Below are 24,776 nucleotides of genomic sequence, written 5' to 3'. Positions count from 1 at the left end.
TCGGGTAGGCGCGCCGGCCCTGGATAGAATCCGCCCGGCGGATCAACGACGACGGCAGGTGTGCTGGCCAGCCTGGATGTGGTTTTTAGGCGGTTTTCCACATCCCCCTAGGTGAGTACCGGGCTGGTCCCCACGTCCCGCCTCAGTTACACGGCTCGCAGACGTCTGAACACTTTCACACTATTCCATAGATTACGCTAGTCGCAGACAGTTGGGGTTCACTATTTCCTTCCCGGGGGGTTCAGGGTGGCGGCAGGAAGAGCATCCGGTCACCATGCCAACCCTGCATATCCGCGGGACGAACGGCACAAGCAAAAGGAAGAAAGAAAGACAGAACGCACTTCCTTAAATGATTAGTGGGTCCTAATTTTATCCAACAGTAACTGCAGCTAGATACAATTTTAATTAATTAGTGAGCTACAGCTGTAACTAGATAACAATGGGCAACTAATTTATTTATTTATTATTACTAATATTAACCTTACATGACCTACGCTTAATTTACTGCCTGCAGCGTCACAGTTATGTCAGTAGTTTATAAACCTACTTTTTAGAGCCTTGCTCATCGAGCTAATCCCGATGAGCGTGCCCCTAACACTGGGCAGGCCAAGGATGTTATTCGCTGCAGGTTCCTAAATAACTAATTTCCTAATCTAAGTCCTACTAACTAGTTCCAATCTAAGTCAAGTCCGGTGCTTTGTCCTGTATCGGTGGTGTCGTACCCCGCTCCCCCTAGTCCTGTACGCGGCGGATTCCAGAGTATGAAGAAAGTCGGCCTGTCCACGTGTAACGCCGGAAATGCATATCCTCCTATTTCCATCTATTGTACTATAATTTTTTTCCTTATTTTGTCGCCTGAAGATATGATATTTCTGTCTCTTTATTGTAATTGTTTTACTATTTGTATACACATGCATTTATGTCGATGTATAATTGGTTTGTTTTGTAAATACTATTTGTATTTTTACGCTGGGTCTTGCCTAGGGAAAACTATGCTATCGAACGATTACATCGATAGGTCGTGTGGAGAACGAAAGTGTTTAAGATCTTTGGTAGTCTCAACTCTGCCGCATAAAGAGCAAACAGAGGGTCTGGCGGGAGTAGTGCAGTGGAGCAGGTGTGTTGTGTGACCCCGCTCCCGCGAGTTGCCGCGCTTTCGGGGTTTGGCAGCATGTAATTGCGCTCGACTTGCGATGATAGTTTCGGACACGGTGTCGCGGACGGGAAGCATTATCTGGCACACATCAAGAGCCCGTTTCGCCTGGTGACCGTGTCGAGAAGGAGGCGCGCCAACATCCAGCTTCTGCAACAGCGACGGCCGACAATGGGTAACTGTCGCCACCTCCTCGATCGACGGCTTCAAACCTTCAATCAACCAACAAGGAAGACTGCAAGCATGTAAAGTTTTAGAACTGTATGGCAGACCTCAGCTTTTAAAACTGTTGCATCACAAAATTACAGCAACTTAGCATGAACCTTTGTTGTTCATTGTCCCAATTGCATTACCAAGCAGGGTCCCTTCCTTTTCCGAAATGAACCCGAGTGTCGTTGAAATTCAGACGCCAGCATTAAAGTAATATCATTCCATTTCACTGCTTTAATTTCAAAGTTCAGTTAAGGTATTCATAGCTGGCTACAATATTTAGATTACACAAGCACAAATTAAGAGTGCGAGTTTTGTTACCGTATTTTAGCTTACCTGTGACTGCAGCTCAGCTTGGTACGTACTAAATGTTACTATTGTTAATTGTTCAGAATCATTTAATTCAAGTTCAAAGTTAAATCTCTTATTTCTAAATTGCGTAGATTCAAGTAGCTTTTCAAATGATTGTTGAGGTAGTCCAAGACTAACCGTATTTTACTGAATTTCGATGTGCTTGAGAAACAAAGTTCACTATTAACTTCAGTCACTAAATTAACTTTCGATTTTCCGGTTTTATTAATTCTTTTGCTAAATTAAGTCAGAGTGTAGCGAAATTTATTACTTCTGACAAACTTTCAGTTTTCACACTACACGTGTCAACCTTCAGTTGCCACGCTTCTAGCGCTAGTTATATGTGTAATAACCTTTCTTTTTCAGTTACTATAGTAATTGTCCTTAGGACTGGCGACCGTAATTTCCCCCAAATCTCAAATATCTAATTACCGCTAGTTAATTGTTAACGTAACGGCCGCACATTTACTTTCTTTATTAACTTTACCCCTTTTCAAAATTAATTTCCACCAGTTTCATTTGCAGTTTTCGTTTCATTTAGATGTAACCCTTTCCTCCCTCTTTACCGACAGATTAACTTCGGTGACGATTGCGTTTCCCAAATTTCCATTAGCGGTTTAATTTTTCACTGTCATTAAGGTCGATAGGTGAGAGGGAGGTTACACAAGCACAGGCGGTATGGGAATAGGGCGCTAGATTCAGCTAGTGTCTGGTGTGTCTCAAACTGTTAATTTATGTCCCTCATGTATTCTTTTAACACTTTTCGTGATACCTCATTCGCCAATTGGTTAAGAGTTTGAGAAGTGTCTTCTTGTCTAAGTAAGTGGTATGTGTCACGGTCCGGTAATTGGTCACGTAATGTGGATGCTACATCATTGAAAAGGGGCACTCGTAGACCACATGATCGGAAGTACCCTCTGATTCACCACATTCACACGCGGGTGTGGCCCTTTTCCCGAACCGACATAAATATGTCGAGTATGGCCCATGACCAGTGAGAAAATGGATCAATCCTCGGGTAGGTTCATAGTATTTCATGCCCAGTCGTTCCCTGACTTTAGGAAGAAGTTCTAATGTTCTGCGACCTGTTTCTTCTGCTTCCCATAATTCTTGCCACAACTTCTCGCCTCTTCGCCTTATCTCACCATTATCCTCAACCCCCAACCTCTTCTATCTTCGCAGTATTCCCTTTTTCAGCCCAGAACCACGCAGCCTGTGAAACACTACTTAATCCAACTTACGCTAAAGACGACACACACACCCATGCCCGAAGGAGGACTCGAACCTCCGACGAGGGGAGCCGCGAGAACCGCGACAAGACGCCTAGGACCGCGCGGCTCAACAGTGTTGTCCTTCAGACATGCACGAAATCTGGCGGCGCTGATGCCAGCTTTCATCTGCGAAGCGTGAAAGGCTGTTGGCTGTAAAAGCAAAGTGACTGAAAACAGACAAGCCAAAACATTATGACCACCTGTTTCAAGGCGTGTCCGTCTTTGGAACTAAATACATTACTGATGCTGCGTATCAGGGATCCGACAGATTGTTTAGAGGTTTGTGAAGGTATGTGGCATTAGATGTCTACGCACACGTCATGTAATTCGCGTAAATAACGGGCCGCTGATCTGCATACTCCGTGATGGCAGCCGATATCGACTCAGATGGGTTTCCCAGGATTTACATCAGGCGAATTTGGTCGCCGAGACATCAGCGTGAGTTCACTATAATGCTCCTCAAACCATTGTAGCACGGTTTTGGCTCCGAGACACGAACTGCTGAAACATGGCATCGTTATCGAGAAAGACATCACGCATGAAGGAATGAAGGTGGTTCGCAGCTGCCAGAGGGTCACACCTATCCCTCAAAGAGCTTAACTCTTTTAGTTAGTGAACTTAGACACGAAGTGTAAAACAAACAACAACAATGATGTACGAGGTGCATTCAAGTTCTAAGGCCTCCGATTTTTTTCTCCGGACTGGAAAGAGATAGAAACATGCACATTGTTTTAAAATGAGGCCACGTTCATTGTCAATACGTCCCAGAGATGGCAGCACCGTACGGCGAGAATGAGAACTGTTTTAAATACTTAAAATGGCGACATTTTCCTTACTTGAACATCGTGCAATCATTCGTTTTCTGAATTTGCGTGGTGTGAAACCACTTGAAATTCATCGACAGTTGAAGGAGACATGTGGTGATGGAGTTATGGATGTGTCGAAAGTGCTTTCGTGGGTGCGACAGTTTAATGAAGGCAGAACATCGTGTGACAACAAACCGAGACAACCTCGGGCTCGCACAAGCCGGTCTGACGACATGATCGAGAAAGTGGAGAGAATTGTTTTGGGGGATCGCCGAATGACTGTTGAACAGATCGCCTCCAGAGTTGGCATTTCAATCTAGAAACAAAGCGCCAGTCAGCTCAATGGAAGCACACAGATTCACCACCACCAAAAAAATTTCGGGTAACCACCAGTGCTGAAAAAATGATGGTGTCCATGTTCTGGGACAGCGAGGTCGTAATCCTTACCCATTGCGTTCCAAAGGGCACTACGGTAACAGTTGCATCCTACGAAAATGTTTTGAAGAACAAATTCCTTCCTGCACAGCAACAAAAACGTCCGGGAAGGGCTGCGCGTGTGCTGTTTCACCAAGACAACGCACCCGCAAATCGAGCTAACGTTACACAACAGTTTCTTCGTGATAACAACTTTGAAGTGATTCCTCATGCTCCCTACTCACCTGACCTGGCTCCTAGTGACTTTTGGCTTTTGCCAACAATGAAAGACACTCTCCGTGGCCGCACATTCGCCAGCCGTGCTGCTATTGCCTCGGCGATTTTCCAGTGCTCAAAACAGACTCCTAAAGAAGCCTTCGCCGCTGCCATGGAATCATGGCGTCAGCGTTGTGAAAAATGTGTACGTCTTCAGGGCGATTACGTCGAGAAGTAACGCCAGTTTCATCGATTTCGAGTGAGTAGTTAATTAGAAAAAAAATCGGAGGCCTTAGAACTTGAATGCACCTCGTAACACTCATCAGAGAGGCGTGATGGAAAATTATTACATCATTTCTTGAACGAGTTACATTCATCGTTCTCCTAAACAAGTTAGCGTGTTTGTGGCGCTTACTAAAATATGTGAGTAATAAGCAAAGGTAAGCTAAGCCACGCTTGCTGTAAAAAACGTTCAGATAAATATTTCAACATGGAGATAACTGATATCTTCTGGGCGGACATGAATGTTCTCTTGCAGCTTGTGGCAGTTTAGTTCCACCAAGCTGTGAGTAAGAGAAATACACTCCTGGAAATGGAAAAAAGAACACATTGACACCGGTGTGTCAGACCCACCATACTTGCTCCGGACACTGCGAGAGGGCTGTACAAGCAATGATCACACGCACGGCACAGCGGACACACCAGGAACCGCGGTGTTGGCCGTCGAATGGCGCTAGCTGCGCAGCATTTGTGCACCGCCGCCGTCAGTGTCAGCCAGTTTGCCGTGGCATACGGAGCTCCATCGCAGTCTTTAACACTGGTAGCATGCCGCGACAGCGTGGACGTGAACCGTATGTGCAGTTGACGGACTTTGAGCGAGGGCGTATAGTGGGCATGCGGGAGGCCGGGTGGACGTACCGCCGAATTGCTCAACACGTGGGGCGTGAGGTCTCCACAGTACATCGATGTTGTCGCCAGTGGTCGGCGGAAGGTGCACGTGCCCGTCGACCTGGGACCGGACCGCAGCGACGCAGGGATGCACGCCAAGACCGTAGGATCCTACGCAGTGCTGTAGGGGACCGCACCGCCACTTCCCAGCAAATTAGGGACACTGTTGCTCCTGGGGTATCGGCGAGGACCATTCGCAACCGTCTCCATGAAGCTGGGCTACGGTCCCGCACACCGTTAGGCCGTCTTTCGCTCACGCCCCAACATCGTGCAGCCCGCCTCCAGTGGTGTCGCGACAGGCGTGAATGGAGGGACGAATGGAGACGTGTCGTCTTCAGCGATGAGAGTCGCTTCTGCCTTGTTGCCAATGATGGTCGTATGCGTGTTTGGCGCCGTGCAGGTGAGCACCACTATCAGGACTGCATACGACCGAGGCACACAGGACCAACACCCGGCATCATGGTGTGGGGAGCGATCTCCTACACTGGCCGTACACCACTGGTGATCGTCGAGGGGACACTGAATAGTGCACGGTACATCCAAACCGTCATCGAACCCATCGTTCTACCATTCCTAGACCGGCAAGGGAACTTGCTGTTCCAACAGGACAATGCACGTCCGCATGTATCCCGTGCCACCCAACGTGCTCTAGAAGGTGTAAGTCAACTACCCTGGCCAGCGAGATCTCCGGATCTGTCCCCCATTGAGCATGTTTGGGACTGGATGAAGCGTCGTCTCACGCGGTCTGCACGTCCAGCACGAACGCTGGTCCAACTGAGGCGCCACGTGGAAATGGCATGGCAAGCCGTTCCACAGGACTACATCCAGCATCTCTACGATCGTCTCCATGGGAGAATAGCAGCCTGCATTGCTGCGAAAGGTGGATATACACTGTACTAGTGCCGACATTGTGCATGCTGTGTTGCCTGTGTCTATGTGCCTGTGGTTCTGTCAGTGTGATCATGTGATGTATCTGACCCCAGGAATGTGTCAATAAAGTTTCCCCTTCCTGGGACAATGAATTCACGGTGTTCTTATTTCAATTTCCAGGAGTGTAGAAAGCACAAAACTGCAGTGGAAAGGTGCGTGCCCTACCATGTGAGTATCTGATCCACTTGTTACGCTGTACCAAGCATTCAGGCCGGCCTCGGTAGCTGAGTGGTCAGCGCGACAGACTGTCAATCCTAAGGGCCTGGGTTCGATTCCCGGCTGGGTCGGAGATTTTCTCCGCTCTGTGACTGGGTGTTGTGTTGTCGTAATCATCATCATTTCATCCCCATCGACGTGCAAGTCGCCGAAGTGGCGTCAAATCGAGACTTGCACCAGGCGAGCGGTCTATCCGACGGGAGGCCCTCGTCACATGCCATTTCATTTCACCAAGTATTCATCCATTAATAAGAAAGAATTTATCTCATTAATTCCGTCCCTGCGTCCCTGGTGTTTAGATGTTAACAGCTCAGCACCAGCGTCTTGAAGTCAGAATGAAATCTTTTTTTTTTTTTTTATCTCCAGCCTTTTCGACAGTACAGTCATCTTCAGATAACGTAATACGAATTCGTATATGACTAGCAACTTCAGAGTCGTTTTGTGGCACCTTTACAAAGCGATACCTCTGGACGGATCAAGGAATTTTAGAGATGAAGAACAAGGCAGTCTAGAGATAACTAGAGTCTCAAAACCTCTTATAGCTGCATAAATCAGCGCTATTGTCAATATGAATAAAGTTAAAAAAACACTCTAAGATAAAAATGATGACGCACTACGAAGAAGATACCCAAATGGGACGGAAATCGGTAGATCTACTGTAGATTTAAGGACAAACAAATGATTAAATTTTCATAAAAAAGGTGATGATTTATTCAAGGCAAAGAGCTTCACAAATTGAGCAAGTCAATAGCGCATTGGTCCACCTGAGGGCCCCAGCCTTACGCAAGCAGTTGTTCGGTTGGGCATTGACAGAATTGTTGGATGTCCTGCTGAGCGATATCGTACCAAATTCTGTCCAATTGGCACGTTGCATCGTCAGTATCCCGAGATGGTGCTCCAGAATTTCTCAATGTAGGGTTTGGCAAGCACGAAGACAATCAGTAGAAACTCTCGCCGGTGTGAATGGGAATTATCTTGATGAAATGTAAGCCCAGGATGGCTTGCCATGAAGGTTAACAAAACGGAGCATAGAATACCTTCGACGTGCCACTCTGCTGTAAGGATGCCGCCTATGACAACCAAAGGGGTCCTGCTATGGAAAGAAATGGCGCCCCAGACCATCACGCGTGATCGTCGGGCCGTATACGGGCCGACGGCCAAATTGGTATCCTACAGCTGTCACAGGCGTCATCAGACACGTCATTGGCCTGGAATGTCATTAACTGGAATAGAATCTCCTTCGCTAATCAGACCAGCTTCGAAATGGACCCCGATAACCAGCGAAGATGTGTCTGGAGGCGGCGCAAACAGTGGTGGGATACTAACCCGAGTGTCAAAATGGTTCGAATGGCTCTAAGCACTATGGGACTTAACATCCGAGGTCATCAGTCCCCTAGACTTAGATCTGCTTAGACCTAACTAACCTAAGGACATCACACACAGCCATGTCCGAGGCAGATTCGAACCTGCGACCGTAGCAGCAGCGCGATTCCGGACTGAAGCGTCTAGAACCGCTCGGCCACAGCGGCCGGCAACCCGACTGTCGCCTGTCATAGTGCCCGACAACCACGAGTGATGGTCTGGGATGCCACGTCTTTTCATAGTAGGACCCCTTTGGTTGTCATCCGCTGCACTCTTACAGCAGAGTGGCACGTCGACGGTATTCTATGCCCCATTTTGTTAACCTTCTGGAAAGCCATCCTGGGCTTATATTTCAGCAAGATAATGCCCGTTCACAGTGGCGAGAGTTTCTACTGATTGTCTTCGTGTTTGCTAAATCCTTCCTTGGCCAGAACGGTAGCCGGATCTCTCCCCAGTTGACAACGTTTGAAGCATTATGGGCAGGGGCTTTCAACCAGCTCGGGATTTTGACGATGTAACGCCACTGTTGGACAGAATTTGGCTCGATATGCCTCAGCAGGACTTCCAGTAACTCTACAATCAATGCCAAATCGAATACCTGATTGCAAAGGGGCCAGCGCGTTACTGACTCGCTCAATTTCTGTAGCCCTTTCTCTTGACAAAACCATCCAGTTTTTCTGAAACTGTAATCATTTATTTGTCTGTACAGCTACATCAGGTGTACTTGTAACACACCCAGGAGTACGTATGGGTAGCGGACACTTTATAACTGTTTTCTCACTTTGGACCGTGCGCTTTATCCACACCACGTACCTGATAATCCCGCGGCGGTCGTACTGTTCTGCTCCACACTGCTGCTGGCTTGCCTGAAATTATCTATCGAAATATGTAAGCGGGTTTAGGGGAGCCACTCAACGTTAAAACACAACACTGTCCTATGTCTGGTATGAACATCTATATTCTGAGACGATATGAAAAATCACAGGTTGCACTGTTTACACTCTGTAAGTCATAAGTGACTATGCCAGTTAACTTACTGGTGATTATCTGTCCACAGTATCACTTGGACCAGCGTACGCGTAACCGAACACGGCGCGGATGATTGTTGATGATGCGGAAGCCAAATAATGGAAAGAAAGTTCTTACGCTCGCCACGCATACACAGATTTCTTCTGTTACCAGTCCTCCTAGACACTATTAATGATATAACACTGTTTCTAGAGTTAATTATTCAGTTCTCACTTGTACGAGCGTGCGCGTAACCGTTGCGACGTGGCTGATTGTTGATGATGCGGAACGCGATGACCGAACGCACGTTCTCACGCTCGCTACAAGACACTGGCACTTAAATGCTCTCTTTTGTGATAAATAGTATTACTGATCCACATTAGTTCATTCTCGGAGACAGAACACGGCGCGGATGATTGATGAAAGGTGCGACATGCAACGAGAGTATACACAAATACGTTATTGGCGGCATTGCTCACTTTTAATTACATCATCACGCACTTCCCTCTGAATCACTTCCATATCCCATCACTTTACTGTAATAGTACTTGCAACAACACTTGAACTTCCATAATAACAATGCTTCTTACATGCAGAACTACCCACAACACAACATAACAGTTCCGTGTCCCATGCTCGACTCTGCACACGCGACTGACCGCAAAGATACTCCACAACTAAGCCAGCTATATGACAATATGCTCATATACTGATCTCCATCCCATTCGGATAATTCCTTCAAAGTGCGTCATTTTAATTTTTTTTTTTTTTTTGGGGTTAGTGTGTAACTAACGCTTTTGCTTTGTACATATATTTTCACCAGTAACGTCGGTTCGAAAGTCAATAAACTCGTAAGAAATCTTACCACACAAACAGGCATCTTCCTGCGCTTGACGATTACGTTCCCGAATTGATAAGAGGATAGTTTCATCTAGGGATCTAAAACGAATGTCCAAATAGCTACGTTATACTACGCAAACCACTGTGAAGTGTGTAGCAGATGGTACTTTCCACTCTGCCACGTATTCTGGTTTATTCCCTTTCCATTCTCGTATGGAGGGCGGAAGAATGACTGAATGCTTCTGTGCACACTGCAATTATTCTAATCTTGTCATCGCAGTCGCTACGTAAGCGGTACGTCCAAGGATGAAGTATGTTACTAGATTCTGCACTTAACACTGGTTCTCGAAACTTAATAAGTAGATAGGCTTCTATCTTCTAGCGTTAGTGAGTTCAGGTTTACCAGAATTTTCGTGACATTCTTTCATTAGTGAAACAAAAGTTTGGTTATTCGTGTTGCCCTTCTTTGTATTCGTTCATTGTACCCTATTAGCACTGACTAGTCCCACATACTTCAACAATGTTCTACGATGGGAGACCGATGTAATCTCCTTTACTGACTGACGACATGTTCTCAATCTACTATCAATGAAACGAAGTCTGCTACCTGCTTAACTAACGATTGGTTCTATGTGACCATTCTATTTCATACCCCCACAAATCGTTACACCCAAGTGAAAAGGAAGAAGATTAAAGTTTAACGCCCTGACGACATCTAGGTCATTATAGTGGGAGCACAGGCTCGGATTAGGATAGGATGGGGATAAAATCGGCCGTTGTCTTTCAAAGGAACCGTCCCGGCATTTTCCTGAACCGATTTAGAAGAACCATGGCAAACCTAAGTAAAGATTTGAATCACAGGCCTTCAGAAAGCGAGTCCAGAGTGAAAACAGTGTCCCATCTGGCTCGCTGACACCTACGTTTCTGTGTAAGTTGACTGTTTCCAGACGTGATTTATTGACATTATAGTCAAAGGTAATCACTTTTCTGTGTTTTGTGAATTGCACAACTTTACATTTCTGAGTATTTAAAGCACGTTTCCAACATCTGCATCACTTTAAAAATTATTAAGATCCTTGTGGATATGTATATGGTATTTTTTCAGATAGTAATTAATCATAGAAACTGCACATTCTGCATAAAGTCTGAAGTTATTAATAATGTCTGTCAGGCCAATAATGTACTGTACGAAACTCAATGGAACTACACTTACCGAGCGAGGTGTCGTAGTGTTAGTATACTGGACTCACATTCGGGAGGACGACTGTTCAAATCCATGTACGGCCATCACGACTAGGTTTTCCGTTATTTCCCAAATGGCTCCAGGCAAATGGCGGAACGGTTTCTTTGAAAGGGCACAGACGAATTCCGAATTCCTTCCCCCTCCTTGACACATTCCGCGCTTGTGCTGCGCCTCTAATGAACATGACGTCGAAGGGATGTTAAACTCTAATATCCCTTTCTTCCTTCCTTGCTTCCAATACACTTCCCAGGGGCACTCCTAAAATTAGTTCTACTTCAGTCAATGACTCTTCTTTCAACACAATCGGTTGTGTCTTCCCCACCATGAAATCCTCCGTCCATTGTCACATATTGCTTAATATCCCATACTATCGTACTTCCGTTAATAAACGTAGGTTTGGCACTGAGCCAAATGCATTTTGGAATCCACTTGATTCCACTCATACATTGCTTTCAGGATGTCATGTGAAACATGTGTGAGTTGAGTTTCGAATGACCGATGTTTCCGCAATGTGTGTTGACTGGCATACACGAGGTCATTTATTTTCAGACACGTAACATTCAAGCACAGAATATGTTCTAAGTTTCTACAAGACACCGATGTTAATTTATACTGGATGGTAACTTTGTTGAACACTTCTGTTACTCTCCTTACAGACTTACAAATAACTGTTACTTACACTTTCATCCACTCACTGTGAAACAGGTTTATTTTTTTTTTATTTTTTTGCATATTGTAACTAAAATGGGGGCTCACTCAACTATAAAGTCTGTGTAGAATCTGACAAGGATTCCGTCGAAATCTGGAGCCTGCTTTAACTTTAGTGATTTCAGCTGTATCTCAACGCCATTGGTACTAGTATCTCTACAGCATAATTCATCTTTGCAGTGGTACGACAATTAATCTGTTGCAGTAAAAAATTGTTCAAATGGCTCTGAGCACTATGGGACTTAACATCTATGGTCATCAGTCCCCTAGAACTTAGAACTACTTAAACCTAACTAACCTAAGGACGTCACACAACACCCAGTCATCACGAGGCAGAGAAAATCCCTGGCCCCGCCGGGAATCGAACCCGGGAACCCGGGCGCGGGAAGCGAGAACGCTATCTGTTGCAGTACTCCTGCATCTTTCTTTTCAGTTCTTGTATCAACCATGAGCGTATGGACAGTACATATAGCGCCACTGACAGCCTTTACGTATGGCCAGAATTCCTTTGTGTTATGTGAATCTGTTACTCCAGTTACCGAAGGCTTTACGCACCACCATTTTGACAGCCAAACATGCTTCATGCAGATTTCACTCTCTACACCCCCATGCTTTGTATTGCAACTAGTACGCCACAGTTGTTGTTTCCTTAGAAGTTTCTTTAAAGCGACCTTAAATATTGGAAAGTCGCTTCCATTTCCATTGATTAGTCAACTATTTTTCTAAACCTCAGTCTCAGTTCCTTCAAATGTTCCTCCCCATAGCTAACTGTTTAGAGTTCCTACTTGGGTATGGCATTACTGTCTTTACATCTAGTTTACAAAACTTGTAAATTGGATGCTCTTTGTATTTTGGTAATCGTTGTTGTCACAACTTTTACATAAAATGCTTCAGTATTTCATCCACATCCAAACCAAAGTCTCAACATCAGTAGTAATAAATAACTGAAAAACACAGAATAACCAGTCACTGACCATCAAGTTTATTTATTCTTTCTTAAAAAAAAAGTTTCAAACAACTGTCTTATCAGCTAACAGATCAGGTATTTAGCTTACAAAATATTTGTACGTATAAAATATTTAGTAGCGCAGAGCGTTGTTATTAACTATTACTTCTAAGCCATTAGCAAATTTTCGATAAAGATATCTGTCTATAGCGTGTGAACTACTTTAGATTAAGTATGTATAATTTCAATTAATATTGCGTTTATACTGGTTGCTGGTGAGGAGGATAGTTAGTTATTAGTGTTTTATTAATGATCTCATTCATAAGTAACCATACCACAGTCATCACAGTCGCTTAATAAAGTTATAATTAAGCTTTACTTGTTTAATCAGAATCGGACGATGACTCTCCTTGTCCGCAATCTCGATGATTCGAAGCGATCTGCAATCCTGTGTAAATAAAATGTCTTGGTTTTCTTGCGTTGCGTAGTCAGTCGGGAAACCTCAGATCAAGCGGAAAATTTGCTTTGATAGACTTTAATTATCCGATGAAATAATGGAGCTCTTGAATCTAATAATTGCAGGTTCATTTCCAATGCATCGGAAGTTCCCTTCTGATTACCAACGAAACGACACCTCCGTGCAAATTTCCAATTAGAGAATACATATATAATGAAATTCCTTACACACCTTTGATGCAAATGCTCAGTTTATAATTTCTTGAGTAACATACAATATATTTTCAATCTCTTTCTTCCAGTAATCTCGATAGCAAAATTACAATTATTCAATGCGGCTATTCGGCACGGAGAAGGTCCTAGAAGTCCCCTCAACACACCAGAGAGAATATTACAAAGAGTGATTATACGCTCATTGAATAGTAACAGTACTGTAATACTTTGCGCATCTATTCTGCGAGTATATAGATGGTTAAGTAGGGAGCCTAATTCACTCATAGAATTGTGCAGGGATAATTAGTAGAATATAAAGAGATATTAAATATGGAAAGATGAAGTTAGTAAAAGTTTTTCTTGCTTACAGCCGACGATCAACCTGAGTCTCTCTCTCTCTCTCTCTCTCTCTCTCTCTCTCTCTCTCTCTCAACTTACTACAGTGCAGAAGTAAGGGGACATCTTTGCATTTCGTAGCTTTCTCGTCAGACGACTAAGGTAATGGAATTTCTGTTTTTCGGCTCTTTGTGAGGTTACTGTCTAATTATATTTCTCTTTCATTACTGCAGCATTTAACTGCCTTTGACTGCTTCATAAAATGCTCAGTATTTCATGGTCATCCGATTTGAAACTGCTTTTAGCGCTACATAAATCTTCAAAGACTGTTTCAGTCAGAAAAACCCTCATGTTAACTTCTGAAGCTCTGCTGCTGTAGTGAATAGAGACTTTACCTTAATCGTCCTGTCATTTATTCAAGAGCTGAAAATGCTGTTGATATCAGTGAAGTACTAAAAAAAGTATTTTCGGTGTCTGTCACAGGTTTTAAAAAGCACTGTGTACTTAATCTTAAGGTCCGGATAGATATACATTGATCACGAGTAGATGAGTGTTGCAGTTTCTTCCCGCATGACGTAAACTCTGCCGTTACTAGGCAGCGAATACAGGGTGCAGAACGATTCCACGCAAGTATGGTTCATAAATAATGGGCACAGGAAAATGATACATATACATTCTTAAAATAGGATTACATTTCTTTTTTCAAATTAAACGAACACGTGACCTACAATCCAATAAACTGGTTTGTTGAAAAAATGTACAAGTAAACTATTTAGATTAATTATATGCAAATTTAAATATTTTTATGTCAGAGACATATAGCGACAAACGACATTGATTCTGATCGTAGAATGAAGGCTTTCACGGCAGGTGTTGTCATCACTTAACAATTCCAACAGAGTGATAGATCGTGCACTACGCCCTAGACTGACAACCAGGACGGACGAGGATCGACACCAACCCAAGGGGAAAGTTTCCAGAATGAGATTTTCACTCTCCAGCGGAGTGTGCGCTGATGTGAAACTTCCTGGCAGATTAGAACTGTGTGCCCGACCGAGACTCGAACTCGGGACCTTTGCCTTTCGCGGGCAAGTGCTCTACCATCTGAGCTACCGAAGCACGACTCACGCCCGGTCTCACAGCTTTACTTCTGCCAGTACCTCGTCTCCTACCTTCCAAACTTTACAGAAGCTCTCCTGCGAACCTTGCAGAACTAGCACTCCTGAAAGAAAGGAGACATGGCTTAGCCAGGAAGTTTCATATCAGCGCACACTCCGCTGCAGAGTGAAAATCTCATTCTGGAAACATCTCCCAGGCTGTGGCTAAGCCATGTCTCCGCAGTATCCTTTCTTTCAGGAGTGCTAGTTCTGCAAGGTTCGCAGGAGAGCTTCTGTAAAGTTTGGAAAGTAGGAGACGAGATACTGGCAGAAGTAAAGCTGTGAGAGCGAGCGTGAGTCGTGCTTCGTTAGCTCAGATGGTAGAGCACTTGCCCGCGAAAGGCAAGGGTCGCGAGTTCGAGTCTCGGTCGGGCACACAGTTTTAATCTGCCAGGAAGTTTCAAGGGGAAAGTGTTCTTACCATTCATCAGTAAGGTCACTGATTGCATTGGAAAAAATTTTAAGCAAGTACGATGTGGAAACTGTTTACAGAGTGTAAGGGGTCCATAGGCCCTTACTATAAGTTTGCATTCGGCACAGGTCGATAGGGCAAACTATCGATAGTGGTGTTGCGAGAGCGAGTGTAGAGTTGAGTGAGTCCCATGTTGCGGGCCGAGCTGTGTGGAGGCCTGTTGCTGTAATGCAAGGCTTTACCGACAAAGGGAGTGACCATCGCCGCGGTTTAACCCCTTTGTGTTAGAATAATACAGGGAAAGTGAAGTAGTATAATTACGAAGTGATCAGTGATATTTCAGTGCCGATATTTTGGTTTCGCGTCTATCGCGCCGGCATCATTTTGGATTGCAGTGTTGGATTTCAGTGTTGGATTGCAGTGTTGGATTGCAGTGATGGATTAGCGTGTGACGATAATGAATAACAAAGAAGCCTGTGCTGAGATTAGCCGTAATTAGATATGTATGACGAAGGCAGTGGCTGTCTCCTGGTTTTTGTGTTTTTGAGACGAATATAGGTCTTTGATTGGTGAAACTGTGTTGGTGTTCTTCTTGTTACCAGACATTTCATTATTACAGCATTTGAGAAGGACAAACTGGAAAGTAACAACTCCGTAGCAGTCAATTCCGATTGGCAGCCCCATTAGGTACACGGTCACATTAATTAATAATTATTGGGCTGCTATTCGGTCAGATCAGATCAGATCGGGTCGAAATATTAAAATATAAATCGGAGGTGTTACAAGAGCCATCACGAAAATAAAAGAATGTTTAAGATCAGCAAAAGATAAACGACATCTTCTAGCTACACCAGGTGTCTATAAAATTCCGTGCAGTTGTGGAAAGGTCTATATAAGCACAACAAAAAGAAGTGTCAACACCCGTCTGGGTGAACACAAAAGGAACTGCCGCCTCCGACATATTGATAAATCGACTGTAGCGGAACATGTGTTTCAGGAAGGTGAACGTGAAATACAGTTTAGTGAGACGACCGTCATAGCAAAGACGTCGCATTATTATCCGCGAATGTACAGAGAGGCCACTGAGATTGCCAAACACCTGAATAATTTTAATAGGAAAGATGAAGGCATTAAGCTGGATAAAATATGGATGTCGACATTGCAGCAACAGCGTGACAATCGATTAGTTTCAATTGAGAAAGTTGGCAATATCAGAGATCATAGCACAGCCGACGTCACGTGATTGACAGCGGCGCCCTCTGGAGGGCTTATATATGCGGCGCTCACTCGCGCTCTCGTTGCAGTTCGCCGATTGTCCGCGGAGGATGCCTTCCGCAGTCGAAGGCGAAACGTCAGTGGAGAGTCTTATGTACGGACCACGGCATCTCAGCCCGGAAGTGTTAAGTAATGAATATTGATTTTGCTACTGTTTTATGTTTCATTCCCCTGCGTTAAGTTGTGTGTGTGTGTTTACGATGTAGCCCACTGGAGAACTCTCTTCTTTTCGACCAAACCACGGGGACTGGAAGAGGGAAAAAACGGTTGCCAGTTGCAGGCATGTAGGAGGGTATTACAAGCCTCAACACTTTCCCTGCAACGTTTGGAGACCATGGTACAATCTGAGTCAGATTTTAGGGAGTAAAACATCTTTGGGGAAACTTGGAGAATATTTAGAAAAAAATATTTTAAATGTTTATGAAATCTTATGGGACTTAACTGCTAAGGTCATCAGTCCCTAAGCGTACACACTACTTAACCTAAATTATCCTAAGGACAAACACACACATCCATGCCCAAGGGAGGACTTGAACCTCCGCCGGGACCAGACGCGCAGTCCATTACTACAGCGCCTTAGACCGCTCGGCTAATCCTACGCGGCGGAGAATATTTATAGTAAATTTCCTTGTTATGCCATTGATGTAGGTGGAGAGTTCAACTTACCAGCTATACACTGGAAGACTCAAGTTTTGGGTGGGTAGTAGGGACGGGGAAACGTGTGAAATTGTTCTACGTCCGGCATCTGAACATTACCTTGAGCAGTTAATGAGAGAACCGACTCGTGAAGGTAACATCTTAGACCTGCTGGCGACAAACAGACCCTAACCTTTCGGCTCTGTTAGCATATAACAGGGGATCAGTGATTGTAGGGCCGTTACAGCGAGACTGGATACGATTGTAAAGAGGAATACAAAGAAAGATAGATCTTTCTATTTAGTAAGACCGACAATAAACATTTCAAATCACCTGACGGATAAACATGATAATTTCACCTGCAGCACTGACAATGTTTGCTCATCAATGGTCAAAGTTCAGGAGCATCTTACAGTAACGCTTCAGATAGGTATGTGCCGAGCACATTTGAGAGGGAGGAAAAGACCTCCCAAGGTTCGACAGTCGTGTTAGAAAGCTACTATGAAAGCAAAGAGAGCTTTGCAGCAATTTTAAACGTAGCAAAGGTCTCACAGACAAACAAGAACTAAAAGAAGCCAAAATCAGAGTAAGAAAGGCCGTGCGTGAAGATTGCAACAGATTCGAATGTAAAATCCTGTGTAGCGTCCTTACAGAAAATTCTAGGACGTTTCGGGTTTATGTTAAATTAGTTAAGGCGTCCAAGTGGTTTGTTCAGACGCTCTATGACTATAATGGCATTGAGGCAGAAGATGACATACACTAAGTGACCAAAAGTATCCGGACACCTGTCCATCCATCGGTAATTCTGGAATTAAATATGGTGTTCGCCCACCCTCAGCCTTGATGACATCTTCCACTCTCGCAAGCGTACGTTCAATCAGAAAGGTTTCTTGGGGAACGGCAGCCCATTCTTCACGGAGTGCTGCACACAAAAGAGGTGTCGATGTCGGTCGGTGAGGCTTGGCACGAAGTCGGCGTTCCAAAATATCCCAAAGGTGTTCTATAGGGATGTTATTGTCGCGTAACCACTCCGCCACAGGACGTGCATTACGAACAGGTGCTCTGTCGTATAGAAAGATGCAATCGCCATCCCCGAATTGCTCTTCAACAGTGGTAAGCAAGAAGGTGCTTAAAACATCAATGTAGTCCTGTGCTCTGATAGTGCCACGGAAAACAACAAGGGGTGCAAGCCCCCTCCATGAAAAACAAGACCACGCCATAAAACCACCGCCTCCGAATTTTACTGTTGGCACTACACACGCTGGCAGATGACGTTGACCGGGCATTCACCATGCCCACATCCTACCATCGGATCACCACTGTTTACGTTCCTTACACCAAGCGAGGCGTCGTTTGCCATTGACCGGCGTCATGCGTGGCTTATGAGCAGCATCTCGACCATGAAATTCAAGTTTTCTCACCTTCCGCCGATCTGTCATAGTACTTGCAGTGGGTCCTGATGCAGTCTGGAATTCATGTGTGATGGTCTGGATAGATGTCTGCCTATTACACATTACTACACTCCTTTAACTGTCAGTCAGCAGACGAGGTCGGCTTGTCCGCTTTTGTCCTGTATATGTCCCTTCACGTTTTCACTTCACTATCACATTGGAAACAGTGGATCTAGGGATGTTTAGGAGTGTGAAAATCTCGGGTACAGACGTATGATACAAGTGACACTGTAACCTCCTCCTCACTTATCGACCTTAATGACAGTGAAAAATTAAACCGCGTGTACCTAATGGAAATTTGGGAAAAGCAATCTTCACCGAAGTTAATTTGTCGGTAAAGAGGGATGAAAGGGTTACATCTAAATGAAAGGAAAAATTCAAATGGAAGTCGAGGAAATTAATTTTGAAAAGAGGTAAAGTTAATTAAGAAAGTAAATGTGCGGCCATTACGTTAACAATTAACTAGCGGTAATTAGATATTTGAGATTTGGGGGAAATTACGGTCGCCAGTCCTAAGGACAATTACTATAGTAACTGAAAAAGAACGGTTATTGCACATATAATTAGCACTAGAAGCGTGGCAACTGAAGGTTGACATGTGTAGTGTGAAAACTGAAAGTTTGTCAGAAGTAATAAATTTCGTTACACTCTGACTTAATTTAGCAAAAGAATTAATAAAACCGGAAAATCTAAAGTTAATTTAGTGACTGAAGTTAATAGTGAGCTTTCTTTCTGAAACACGTCGAAATTCAGTAAAATACGGTTAGTCTTGGACTACCTCAACAATCATTTCATAAGCTACTTGAATTACGCGATTTAGAAATAAGAGATTTAACTTTGAACTTGAATTAAATGATTCTGAACAATTAACAATAGTAAAATTTAGTATGTACCAAGCTGAGCTGCAGTCACAGGTAAGCTAAAATACAGTAACAAAACTCGCACTCTTACTTTGTGCTTGTGTAATCTAAATATTGTAGCCAGCTATGAATACCTTAACTGAACTTTGAAATTAAAGCAGTGAAATCGAATAATGCTGGCGTTTGAATTTCAACGACACTCGGGTTCATTCCGGAAAAGGAAGGGACCCTGCTTGGTAATGCAATTGGGACAATGAGCAACAAAGGTTCATGCTACGTTGCTGTAATTTAGTTATGAAAATAGAACAGTTTGAAAAGCTGAGGTCTGCCATACAGTTCTAAAACTTTACGTGCTTCCAGTCTTCCTTGTTGGTTGATTGAAGGTTTGAAGCCGTCGATCGAGGAGGTGGCGACAGTCACTCATTGTCGGCCATCGCTGTTGCAGAAGCTGGATGTTGGCGCGCCTTCTTCTCGACACGGTCACCAGGCGAAACGGGCTCTTGATGTGCGCCAGCTAATGCTTCCCGTCCGCGACACTATCATAGCAAGTCGAGCGCAATTACATGCTGCCCAACCCCGAAAGCGCGGCAACTCGCGGGAGCGTCACACAACACACCTGCTCCGCTGCACCACCCCAGCCAGACTCTACCTGCTCTGCCCGCGCTCCACGCGGCAGAGTTAACACTACCAAAGATCCTAAACACTTTGGTCCTCCACACGACCTATCGATGTATTCGTTCGATAGCATAGTTTTCCCTAGGCCAGACCCAGCGTATAAATACAAATAATATTCACAAAACAAACCAACATAAATGCATATATATATATATATATACAAACAGTAAAACAATTACAATATATAAAGACACAGAAATGTCATGTCTTCAGGTAACAAAATAAGGAAAAAAATTTGTAGTGCAGCAGATGGAAAGAGGAGGATATGCATTTCCGGCGTTACAATCACCTGACCACGTTCGATGTCTGTGAGTTCCGTGGCGCGGCCTATTCTGCTCTCTCACGATGTCTAATGACTACTGAGGTCGCTGAAATGTAGTACCTGGCAGTAGGTCTCAGCACAATGCACCTAATATGAAAAACATATGTTTTAGGAGGTGTCCGGATACTTTTGATCACATAGTGTATAAAAGCCCGACAAAACGTCAAAATTGTTTCACAGAGGCAGATCGCTCTGTAGTTACTTCTTTGTATAGCCGCATGAATGACCGTGGGACACAAAAGAAACTGATGTTGGTTAATGGAGGAAAGGCCACGGGACCTGACTGGATACCAACTCGATTCCAGCCAGAGTGTCTGAAAGAAATTACTCGTCTTCAAGTAGCAGTATACCGTATGTCTCTAGAAAACCGAAGCGTTCCTAATGATTGGAAAAAAGTCCATTCCAGTTTTCAAGATGTATCGTCGAACGGACGCACAAAAGTATAGGCCCATATCTATGTTATAGAATTTTAGATGTTTTATGCTCGCGTATTATGACATTCCTTGGAGACAGGAAGTCTTCTCTTTATGAATGAACAAGGGTCCCGAAAACAACGATCGTGTGAAACCCAGCTTGTTCGTCCACAAGAAACAGAAAGGGCTACCGGAAGGCGTTCAGTACAGTTCCGCACTGCCGTCTAGTGAACAAAATAGAGCGTATGGTCTATCAGACCACCTTTTTTTCCGTTGCTTTTGGTCTGGGCGGACGTCACAAGACATCCGTTCAAGTTGATCGTTGATTCTTTGACTCAGTTTTTTTATTACAGAGAGCACGCAGTCCTCTGGCCGAACACGCTGACCTACCGACCATCTGTGCGCCTAGACTGAAGAGTTTCTAGCAAACACAGTGAAGCAGGTCATTCTGAACGGAGAGGAGTCTTCAGATGTAAAAGCAACTTCAGGTGTGCCCCAGGGGAGTGTTATTTGACAATTACATTTCACTGTATATATAATGACATAGTCAATAAAGTCGAATGGAACGAAATACCGGAAAACATGCAGAGGGTAGGTGTTTGCTCCAGGGGGTGGTACTTGAGCTTCAGCATAAATAAATGTAATGTACTTCGAATATATAAAAAGAAAGTGCAATTACTGTACGATTAAACGACTGCAGAAGAAATTGTTGGAAGCTTTATATATAGGAGTATCCGTATTGAGCGATTTGAAGTGAACGGCTACATAAGATTAACCGCGTGTAAGACGGATATCACTCTGAGATTCATTGACCGAATCGACAGAAAATGTAGTCCAGTAAAATAAGAGATAGCTTACAAAACCCTCTTTCTACCAATTCTTGAATATTGCGCGTCAGTCTGGGATCCATAACAGATGTGACTGATAGAGGAAATCGAGAAGATCCAAAGAAGAGCAGCACACTTCGTTAGAGGCTCATTTAGTAAGCGTGAAAGTGTCACAGATTTATAAGCCCAATTCCAGTGGCGGAAACTGTAAGAGAGGCGTTCTGCGTCACGGTTTGGTCTATTGTTAAAATCCCTAGAGCCTACTTACCTGGAAGAGTGAACCAATATATTGGTTTCTGCTTCGTATATCTCGCGGGAAGACCCTGAAGCTAAAATCAGAGAGATTAGTGCATACGCGGAGGCTTACAGCAATAGTTCTTCCCGCGAACCATTCGCGACCTGAACAGGAAAAGTGGAAAGCGACACTGGCACACGAAGTACCATGCGCCAAACACCGTAATGTGGCTTGCAAAGTACAGCTGTAAGTGTAGAGGGAGTAGAACAACTTCTTTTATTTACTTTAGGTCATTAAGTAATTCAGTGTATTTGGTTCAGTGTCTAAGACAGACTGACACAGTTTTCATACACTTTTCATTCTCTACTCCGACAGGGATTCGATCCACTGAAGAAATCAGAAATGAAACTTCTTCGAAGGGGAGTTCCATTTCCAGTACCTCTTTGCAATTACGGAAAACCTTGGTCGAAACTGAGAAATTGAAGCTAATTTTAATTTATTTTTGGTGCAAAGAGCAGCCGGCCGCGGTGGTCTAGCAGATCTGGCGCTGCAGTCCGGAACCGCGGGACTGCTACGGTCGCAGGTTCGAATCCTGCCTCGGGCATGGGTGTGTGTGATGTCCTTAGGTTAGTTAGGTTTAAGTAGTTCTAAGTTCTAGGGGACTTATGACCTCACATGTTGAGTCCCATAGTGCTCAGAGCCATTTGGTGCAAAGAGCCCCAGACAAATACGCGTATATGAAGATCCAGTGCCCAGTCACGTATCAGTGTTACGTATGCAAAACCGTAAAGCCGATAGCTCTATTTTTTCCTTTATTATCCACAACTAAAAATAGAGTGGGCTGTTTCAGTTCTTACACATTGTAGAGTTAGGGTCCATTCAGCCAAATACTTTACCAGGCAAGCTAGTACAGGCAGTGCCAATGGGCCTATTTTGGGAGGGAATTTTCTGTTCTAGCGATTGCTCTGCAACTGAATGGAGCCTCCCGAAAACCTTGCTCAGAACCTGCGGATGTGAACTGTTTTTAATTGTCGTGGGTTTCAGTCAGAACACTAGTTCGAGGCGGTTCTTCATGTCAGTCTATCCTCTACAAGCCTCGACATCTCAGCATAACTACGACAGTCTAAATCCACTTGTATCTGCTTACTGTAGTCAGGCCTTGGTATTCTTCTACAAGCTTTACCTCTCGACATCCCCCCCTCCTCAAATTCTCCGTTTACTAAATTCAGGCTTTCTTGATGCCTCTGAATATTTCCCATCAACCCACTCCTTCTTTTAGTCAAGTTGTGCCACAACATTGTATCTTCAGTTAGATTCTGCACTTGATCACTAGTTAACCTCTCTACCCCTCTACTCCTCACCTTCCTTTTGTGTCACCATATTCCAAAAGATTCTCCTTATGTTTACTGTTACGTTTAACTTCTATATGAGACTACATTCTATACAAATACTATGAGAATAGACTTTCTAACACTCAAATCCATATTCAACGATAATATATGTCTTTGTTTTTCAGAACGGTTTTCTCGCTATTGCCAGTCTGAATTTTATTTTTATTTATTTATCTATTTACATGTCAAGTTCCGTAGGACCAAATTGAGGAGAAAATCTCCAAGGTTATGGAACGTGTCAGTACACAAACTTACAACATAAAAGTAATAACAGATAAAAATAAATGTTCATGAACCTGAAAGAAAATCAGTCCATAAGTTTAAGCAAACGCTATCAGCATTACAATGAGAATCAGCTTAATTTTTCAAGGAACTCCTCGACAGAGTAGAAGGAGTGACCCATGAGGAAACTCTTCAGTTTCGATTTGAAAGCGCGTGGACTACTACTAAGATTTTTGAATTCGAGGGGCAGCTTATTGAAAATGGATGCAGCAGTATACTGCACACCTTTTTGCACAAGAGTTAAGGAAGTCCAATCCAAATGGAGGTTTGATTTCTGCCAAGTATTAACCGAGTGAAAGCTGCTTATTGTTGGAAATAAACTAATATTAGTAACTAGAAACGACAATAAGGAATATTCATATTGAGAGGCCAATGTCAAAATACCCAGACTCGTGAACAGAGGTCGACAAGAGGTTCGTGAACTCACACCACTTATTGCCCGAACCGCCAGTTTCTGAGCCAAAAATATCCTTCTAGAATGGGAAGAGTTACCCCAAAACATAATACCATACGACATAAGTGAATGAAAATATGCAAAGTAGACTAATTTACGTGTCGAAGTATCACTCACTTTCGATACCGTTCGAATAATGAAAATAGCAGTATTAAGTCTTTGAACAAGATCCTGAACGTGGGCTTTCCACGACAGCTTACTATCTATCTGAACACCTAGGAATTTGAACTGCTCAGTTTCACTAATCATATGCCCGTTCTGTGAGATTAAAACGTCGGGTTTTGTTGAATTGTGTGTTAGAAACTGTAAAAACTGAGTCTTACTGTGATTTAATGTTAGTTTATTTTCTACAAGCCATGAACTGAGGTCATGTACTGCACTACTTGAGACCGAGTCAATGTTGCACACAACATCCTTTACTACCAAGCTAGTGTCATCAGCAAACAGAAATATTTTAGAGTTATCCATAATACTAGAGGGCATATCATTTATATAAATAAGGAACATGAGCGGCCCCAACACTGATCCCTGGGGCACCCCCCACTTGACAGTACCCCACTCAGATCCCACATCACAGCCGTTATCAACATTGTGAATAATGACATTTTGCTGCCTGTTGCTAAAGAAAGAGGTGAACCAATTGTGACCTACTCCCCTTATTCCGTAATGATCCAACTTCTGGAGCAATATTGTGAGATCAACACAGTCAAATGCCTTTGTTAAATCAAAAAATACGCCAAGCGTTCCAAACTTTTTGTT

The sequence above is a fragment of the Schistocerca cancellata genome, chromosome 6, assembly GCF_023864275.1.
Source record: "Schistocerca cancellata isolate TAMUIC-IGC-003103 chromosome 6, iqSchCanc2.1, whole genome shotgun sequence".
Taxonomy (NCBI): domain Eukaryota; kingdom Metazoa; phylum Arthropoda; class Insecta; order Orthoptera; family Acrididae; genus Schistocerca; species Schistocerca cancellata.
Note: the sequence above shows the minus strand (reverse complement) of the source record.